This window comes from Sinocyclocheilus rhinocerous, unplaced genomic scaffold, assembly GCF_001515625.1.
Source record: "Sinocyclocheilus rhinocerous isolate Xijiao unplaced genomic scaffold, SAMN03320098_v1.1 scaffold832, whole genome shotgun sequence".
Lineage (NCBI taxonomy): Eukaryota > Metazoa > Chordata > Actinopteri > Cypriniformes > Cyprinidae > Sinocyclocheilus > Sinocyclocheilus rhinocerous.
Window position 1 is genome coordinate 458,439 of NW_015641039.1, and position 8,810 is coordinate 467,248.

Sequence of the window (8,810 nt, forward strand, 5' to 3'; positions counted from 1 at the left end):
AGTTAGGCCTTAGGCGTCAGGACGTTTATGACGAAGACTATCCAGCGAGAATGAAGGTCCGCAGTACCGCCTTCCACTAGAAGGCTTCGGCCTGAAAGCGCCAATCTGACTCTAGACTCTGCGGAGGACGAGAAGTGAGGCCCCCAGAATGAGGGACTGGAACACGGTAGGTTGGGACTGCTACCGCCCAGCAGCCCCTGCTGACCGCCTCAACCTCCTCAGAGGAAGAGAGGTAGTGGCCACGCTGGAGGCGTTCCCGTAGCGTTTCGAGTTCCTGAAGGGGAAACTTATTTCTCTGAATAAGTATAAGATGGGTGTATAGTTTGCATCAGTTTATTGTTTGAAAACATAGTTATGAATGGATTTGGATGGATCTTTTGATTTCTCTTTGTTTCACCCACTGCTGCTGCATCCTGGAGGTCCTAAGGAATTTTTATGGTGGTCACAGACCAAACCTTAGGAATCAGTCTCTAGGTGGGTGAAGGGCAGAAACTGCATTTTGACCAACGAACCTTGTAGTCCTGTCCTTCCTAGGCTTGGTACCAGAGATCATCTTTTTGCCCTCTAAGAGGTGTCTGGCTGTTGACCAAGCATATTTATCTGATGGCGTTGGACAGTTTTCTTATTATAGTCCACCAAGATCCAATCAAAATGTAGCAAACCTTTGTCCACTGTTGTGGTCAGAGAGGGGCCCCGCCATAAACTGGGCCCAGGAATGTGCTGTTCACTAACATAGGCCTACAATGAAAAAAGGTTCACCCTCTTTCCAGCATGCACTAAGGCATGAATAATTAATATGGTTAAATTGTATGATGGATTTTCAGTTTTATTTATATTTTTGGTAATTATTTCATTGTCATGTTTAGTAACTTGTTGTCTTCTGATGTCAGGATGACCTTGTTCCTCTAATCAAAATAATCAGTTAATTGTTACATATAATCATAATTGTTATAATCACAATTGTTAACCTTATCATGTTTCATGTACCCAGTCTTGAGGTCTGTGTGTGATATTTCAAAATATTTAATGTATGTGACTTTGTCACAAGTGCTCAACTGCTGATGTTACGAGCTATCAGTAGTCACTTTGTTTTCCATAAGAAGCATTTCTCATAGAAAATGAAAAGGCAACACCAAACGGCTTGTTTCTTAATGTTCAGAGAACATTCAAAAGTAACATTCCTATAATGTTTTCAGAATGTTCCCATAACATTCCTGTGTGCAAGAAAAAAAACTTTTTTAAAACATTTAACAATTGGACAAAGTGAATGTTCAGAGAACTGTTCATGTTTTTATACTTACCGTTAGCAAAACATTCTTAGAAAATATTTTTAACATAATTGGTTTCCTGCTTTTCAGGCAAAAGTGTAAATCTTTCTCAAGCAATATCCCAGCTAACAATTCCCAAACATTCCACCAAGGTTCTCTCAAATTTCTGAACAAACATTCTTCAGTTTTCTCAATCGCTTTGGCTCAATTCTCAAATGAGAGTTTTTTTCCCCCTCAAAACTATACGTTAAGATGTCTAAACAATTAGTTTCTTGTTCACATCAGATTTGAATTTCTTTTTGATTTAAGCAAATTGCATGTGTTTTGGCACGTGTGCAAAAGAATAAGTACAATTGTCTACAATTTGCACAGTAACTAAGTGCACAAGTTGATTCTCACTGAAATTGTCAAACTCTTCACAACTTCTAAATATTCTTTCATTGTGTGAGCCATCACATGCAAAATGAGCCATTCAGTTATCTAATTTTGTCAAACGTGCATGTAAATATCTGACATGGAATGGTTGTAATGTCTTCTAAGTTGGCAAATGGCATGCCATTAGGGTTGCAAAAGGGTGGAAATTTTCCGGTACATTTGTGAAACATTCCACAAAAATTTACTGGCAAAAATTTTCCACCCCTTTGCAATCCTGCTTGCCATCGTAATGAAATAAGAATCACAATCTTGCCAGTCAATCAAGTTTGGAAGCATATATATGCATATATATCACTACCATATCACTACTTTTGAATGTGGAGGAATTTCAAAACCCTAAACATCAGCAGCTAGAACAGTCAATATTCTATATGTCTATATTTTTACAGTACATTTATCTGTAGAAATGTGTTACATGTAAACCGAAAATTCACAGTTGCATGTTGTGGAAGAGCAATAGGCAATGACAAAAACTCTTTCTATTTTGGCCAAGTCACTGGCCAAGTCTGCTAAGCTCAACCATAAGAGCAGCCTAACAGGGAGGCGAAAGATGACCTAACAACCTGGTATGGCTGCCTTACAAGCTCCAGGGAGCGGAGGATTCAACTCTCAGAAATGAGAGGGGGGCTCAGATGCTCACCCTAGGAGTGGCGTGCTCACAGGTGACCCTCTAGAGTGAGGGGAGCACTGCCAAGCTCAACCATAAGCAGTGGCTATATACAGAGCCCTGAGAGCAGAGTACGTGATTTTCAAATTGACAAGGGAACTCACATGCTCAACCTGGGAGCAGCAGGCTCATAGACAACCCTCCCGTAGTGATGGGAATGCTGCCAAACTCAACCAGAAAGGGCAGTCTAACAGGGTTGCAGAAAGGAGGCCTCTCAACCTGATACAACTGCACACAGGGCTCGTTTAAACTCTCAATCTCATACCTCAGTGAAAAGGAATAGTGAGGGTCCCATACAGCAAGGCTTGAAAGGAGGCGTGTGGGAGCAGCAGGCTCTTGCACCACCCTTATAACCAAGGGGAGCAATGCCAGCTCAACCACCAAAACAGGACAGGACCCAAAGCCATTCATGCACATGATTAGGGCTCCTCAGAGCGAGTACTCAATAATAGGCCTTCAGAATGAAGGAAGTACCATCACACTCATACCTCAGGGGGAACAGTGTGCTCAAGCCACTCAGAAAGAGAGGAGAGATTCACTGGTTCGACCATAAGGCCAGAATAACAGGGAGGTCCATAGTGGGCCTGACAGCCTATCATGACTGCAGAGTGTGATTCAAAGAGTGAAGTTACTTAACAACTCAACAAGAGGAGAACCCAAGCTCAGTACATATGCAGAATGGTCACAGGGAGCTTAGATCCCAAGGAGCCCCTCAGGGTGAGATATTAATTAACTCACCTCATGAGCAGCCTGGCAAGGGTGGCTTCTCAAAGCCAAAACACCCAATGAGGTCATCGGGGAGCAGGTTACGCAATATCACTCGGGAGTGAGAGGAGTACTGCCATGCTTAACCTGGAAGCTACCACCTCAAGCAGTCCCGGAGGGCCTAACAACCTGAGATTGCAGCACTATTCTGGGACCTTAATGACTAAGGAGGCTCCTAAAGAAGCCTAACGACTCTGTGTCAAGGTTCTCCAGTGACGGTATGGACAGGGAGGCCCAGTAAGACAGGCCTGGCAACCCGCTATCAAGGGAACCAGGATTCTGTACCAGAGATGTACCCACAAGCAGTTATCAGGAGTACGAGGGAGGTAAAGTCAAGCTCCTGTCCCTGGGGAGCAGAATGCTTGCAGGTATCTTCTGGAGACATGGATGAAGGTAACCACACTTGGGGTCACCTAGATCCAGACCATCAGTATGCAGTTTCTATGTAAAGGAAACAGCCAACACATCATCAGTCTAGCATAGGGGACTGTGGTGCAAGTGCATGGAAGCACCCATCATACCTAACCTCGATTGCCTGGGGCGGGGTGGGATGGAGCTGAAGGGACAACATAATGTTACTGCACCACTGTATAATACCAGGGTTAGGGAACCAGGTTCTGCGCCAGTGACATACTCACAGGTGGCCCTCAGGAGCATGAGGGGAGTACAGTCAAGCTCCTAGCCCCAAAAGCAGTGTACTCAACTACACCGCTCCTGGATAAGGGGCACCAGCTCAATTCAGGGCCAAGCATCAAGAAGGCTCGCAAGCATACACTTGAGAAAGAGGAGGCCTTGTAGGAGGCCATACAACCCAAGATGTCCCCAGGGCGGGGGGAGGTCCAAACACAAGGGGCCTACAAACCCGACTCTCAGACAGAGGAGGCTTACAGAGAGCCATACATCCCTCAATGTATATATTTTCCTGTATAATAATAATAAGAATAATTGCCTCGGCAACAGTGGGACTCAAACCATGGGCAATAGGCAGAGAATTATCACTGCAATGCGCAGCATGTATTCAGCTCCTGTGGGAGCTAAACACGCTTCATTCAAGCACTAGATTCCTTCGGAAATCAAGAGAGAACAGAAAGTGCTGCCGCGAATGCGTCGCAATGAGCTTGTTCAACTCGCATAAAAGGCAAACGCACTCATGTCTACAGTCTTGGGAAAATGGTTAAGCACTCACCTCTCCTTTCAGTAGTCCCGCTAATGCATCCCGATGAGCACAATCCGCCTCCTCGTGAGTCGAACATGTTCAATTCACACCTATCCACAAAGAAATAAGTGCAATGAGTGCAATGAGCACATTCAACTCCCTCGAGAGCTGAACACGCTTGCTTCTCACCTACACACATAACACACGGGTCGTGTGAAAGCTCGGGTATCAGAGCAAAGCATCTGATGAGAGAACATGCAATCCTAGTCGTGCTTACATAAAAAAACGACAGTGAAGACGCAGAAGAGGATGATGTATTCTCCCGGCACCCTTTTATACTGTGGTCGCGCTAGTAGTGACGTCCCAGGCTGTCGCCGGCCAATGTTATTGTCGTGTTTAGACATATGCTTCAGACACCGGTTGCGCTGAAGGCAATCCCCATAGCGACCGCTAGAGGATGCAGTTCGAGTTCCCTCAAAAGGGAAACTGTAATAGAATGAAAGTAGAAAGTTATCTGGTCTTTAATAATGTTCTCAAAATGTTAGCACAAAAATACATATTTAAGACAAAACTGGATGTTATGAACATTCAGAGAACATTCTGAAATAATATTTTCATTACTTAATGGGAATGTTAGCAAAACGTTCATAGAACATATCTAAATGGTATAGTAGATACAATGATTGAAAAGTTCAGTCAAAACCTTTTTTTTAAAAGTATTTAGTAATGATGTATTCTCCCGGCACCCTTTTATACTGTGGTCGCGCTAGTAGTGACGTCACAGGCTGTCGCCGGCCAATGTTATTGTCGTGTTTAGACATGTGCTTCAGACACAGGTTGCGCTGAAGGCAATCCCCATAGCGACCGCTAGAGGATGCAGTTCGAGTTCCCTCAAAAGGGAAACTGTAATAGAATGAAAGTAGAAAGTTATCTGGTCTTTAATAATGTTCTCAAAATGTTAGCACAAAAATACATATTTAAGACAAAACTGGATGTTATGAACATTCAGAGAACATTCTGAAATAATATTTTCATTACTTAATGGGAATGTTAGCAAAACGTTCATAGAACATATCTAAATGGTATAGTAGATACAATGATTGAAAAGTTCAGTCAAAACCTTTTTTTTTAAAAAGTATTTAGTAATACTTCTAATTCTAAGTTACCTACAAATACCTCTGTCATCATCAGTTGAATCCATGGTAACAATACTACATTCAATATACCCTTGAAGTGTGTGACATTTTGCAGTACAACAAGTTCAGTAAGGAGCAACCCACAGAAACTGTCACCGAGAACCAAATTAGAGACACAAATGTGAACAACAAGTTAATTTCATGGTGGGTTTGTTGGTTGAAATCTTGGCCAGGGTAACATAGCCCCCATCAGTTGTTGATACGGCCGCTAATTAAATCTGAGAAGTCAATCCAGGATCTCCTCATTGGACCTCAGGTCCCATCACATTCTGTCATGAAAACCTCTTTTCCAACATATTTTGGCAGGTTACTTCCACTCTCCACATCTCACTGCTGTCTCCCTGGGTCTTATTTTCTCCAGAAGTCTTTCACCCCTGCCGACAGCAGCTCTGCTTAATTGGAAAGGACAGCATCTATCCCAGCACCCAATAATCGCCCTTGACGGCCTCAGAGCCTGGTATCCCACACTGCCCCTCCTCCTCTGGATTTCACAGCACTCACATTTAACATACGGCAGCCTTAATTACCCATAAGCTCGCCTGTATTTGCATTTCAACTTTTATTATCAGTAGAAATAGGAAATGAGCTATTCTTTTACAAGTGTCTGTGTTACAAATTGTTTTCAACAGATGACTGAATAGATTGCTGGTTAGGTCAATCAGTTATAGGCACCTATGTATATTAGTGCTGTCAATCGATTAAAAAAATTAACTAATTAATCGCATATTTTTCTAAAATGAATTGTGATTAATCCCACCTAACATTAAAGTTTTTAAATTTACTTTATTGAAATAATTTCACATTCAATCTTCAAATGAATGTAGAAACAACATAAAGACAGTACATTTTTAATATTTGTTTAATGACAACTTTTTTATGACTATAGGCGAGTATCACTGATACCAATACTACTGATGTCTCTAGGAAATTGTTTTTTTTCTTAATTTTTAACGACTGACTATAGCCATTTAACATTACAGTATAATTGAGAGCTATCAATTTGAACATTTATTAGACTTTAAAAAATAACTTTTAATTTAAGTGAACTTAAAACAATCTTCACATAAACCCATTATAATAAATGTCATACTTAGCTACCTGTGCCATTCAGCAAGTAGAAAATTAAATATATAGAAATTGATAAAGTTATCAAACACTAAATTCAAAATTAAATATTAAATATAAATGAATCCTTAAAGCTATTGATTTCCTCTTTTTTCTTTTGTTCTTTGATTAACAGACATCACAGCAGCTGGGTTATTAGGTTATTTTGGCTGCTACTATTTTAAGAGCTGCTGCTGCTGACCATGACTCGGATCTGACACGCATCATATTTTCTCACAACTCGTTACCTTTTCTGACCCACTTCAGGTCTTAAAGTCTCTACTAATGAGCTGACGAGTTGAATCGGGTGTGTTAGATGAGGAAGACAGTGCTGGGGTGACAGTTTTGAAAACCACTGCATTTCAGAGACATGCTCTTAAATGTGACTCATATATAATAAATACTTACATGCATGCACAGTTTTAAGGCAGCTTTAATCACCTTTTTGGTAACTTCATGACTTAACTGACGGCATAACTACAACATTGCATGCTCGTAGTTTCTTTCACACTTTAATAATAAATGATACAGGCTACAGCGCATATCAGTCCATTTGTGCGTGCAATAGAAGAATACATGCTACGAGCACAGTATTATGGCTGACAGGACAGGAAAATTCGCTTTTACTGAAATACGGCCTGACAACATCTCATCTGACTGTGATTCACTGTTGTCCTACTGAAGCTCCGTCGTCACCTGTACCATTTATTTCACGCACATTTGAATAGCACCAGCTGCTGAGGTGAAGTTGGAGTGCGCGTCTGAAAAGTCTCCCATTTGATGTGGTCATAAAGACATTCAACATCTAAATAAACGCAATTCTTGTCAAGAAAAAAAAGAGACAGAAGCAGCAGTTGTGAATGGGGTGGCCAACCAAAGCTCCACCCCGGCGTTAATTGCATTATATATTTTTACACGTTAAACTGAACAAATAAATCGCCTGCGTTAACACACTAATTTTGACAGCACTAATATGTATATGAGCAATATCACACGAGTAGCAGTGCGACATGGCTGTTCATCGGCACGGCTGTGATTCGGCTGTAGGTAATCACAGCATGCTGATATACAGCCATATCGCATGGCTACAAGTGTGATATTGTTTTTATATAACAGTCGACGACACAAGTGTGTAAATACATAAGACACAACAACAGAGTGTCTATAAAAACCCTATTTTGTGCCTTTTTGTGCCTTCCTCAAATCTCAAGTTGACAGTTTAACAGCTGAGCCCAAGCCTAGTAATGAAGGAAGGTTGAGTTGCTTCATTGAAAAGTTATAGTAATTACTGTATTAAAATCTCACTGTATTATTCAGAGGAGAGTATCATGAGAGAGAGATGGACTGAGCGAGTGTGATTACCTGCATCTGATACAGCATTCATTCTTCAGCTCAATCTCACATTCACAATAAAACATTACTTTGAATGCCCGCTGAGGAAAGCGATATCTTTGTCGTACTATCCTTTTTTAATCTGTTAAGGGTGATTTCCGATGACAGCGCTGCACCCCTGCCGACAGCAGCTCTGCTTAATTGGAAAGGACAGCATCTATCCCAGCACCCAATAATCGCCCTTGACGGCCTCAGAGCCTGGTATCCCACACTGCCCCTCCTCCTCTGGATTTCACAGCACTCACATTTAACATACGGCAGCCTTAATTACCCATAAGCTCGCCTGTATTTGCATTTCAACTTTTATTATCAGTAGAAATAGGAAATGAGCTATTCTTTTACAAGTGTCTGTGTTACAAATTGTTTTCAACAGATGACTGAATAGATTGCTGGTTAGGTCAATCAGTTATAGGCACCTATGTATATTAGTGCTGTCAATCGATTAAAAAAATTAACAAATTAATCGCATATTTTTCTAAAATGAATTGTTATTAATCCCACCTAACATTAACGTTTTTAAATTTACTTTATTGAAATAATTTCACATTCAATCTTCAAATGAATGTAGAAACAACATAAAGACAGTACATTTTTTATATTTGTTTAATGACAACTTTTTTATGACTATAGGCGAGTATCACTAATACCAATACTACTGATGTCTCTAGGAAATTGTTTTTTTTCTTAATTTTTAACGACTGACTATAGCCATTTAACATTACAGTATAATTGAGAGCTATCAATTTGAACATTTATTAGACTTTAAAAAATAACTTTTAATTTAAGTGAACTTAAAACAATCTTCACATAAACCCATTATAATAAAT

The 8,810-nt window shown here is 40.6% G+C and overlaps 1 long non-coding RNA gene across 1 annotated transcript in view; it reads right to left on the reverse strand.

The window, feature by feature from the left end:
- Positions 1–661: 661 nt before the first annotated feature.
- LOC107754316 (uncharacterized) overlaps positions 662–8,810 on the reverse strand; it is a 14,562-nt gene continuing 6,413 nt past the window's right edge. The window contains exon 3 of the long non-coding RNA XR_001641571.1: positions 662–727. This is a non-coding gene — a long non-coding RNA (uncharacterized LOC107754316). The remainder of the gene's footprint in view (positions 728–8,810) is intronic.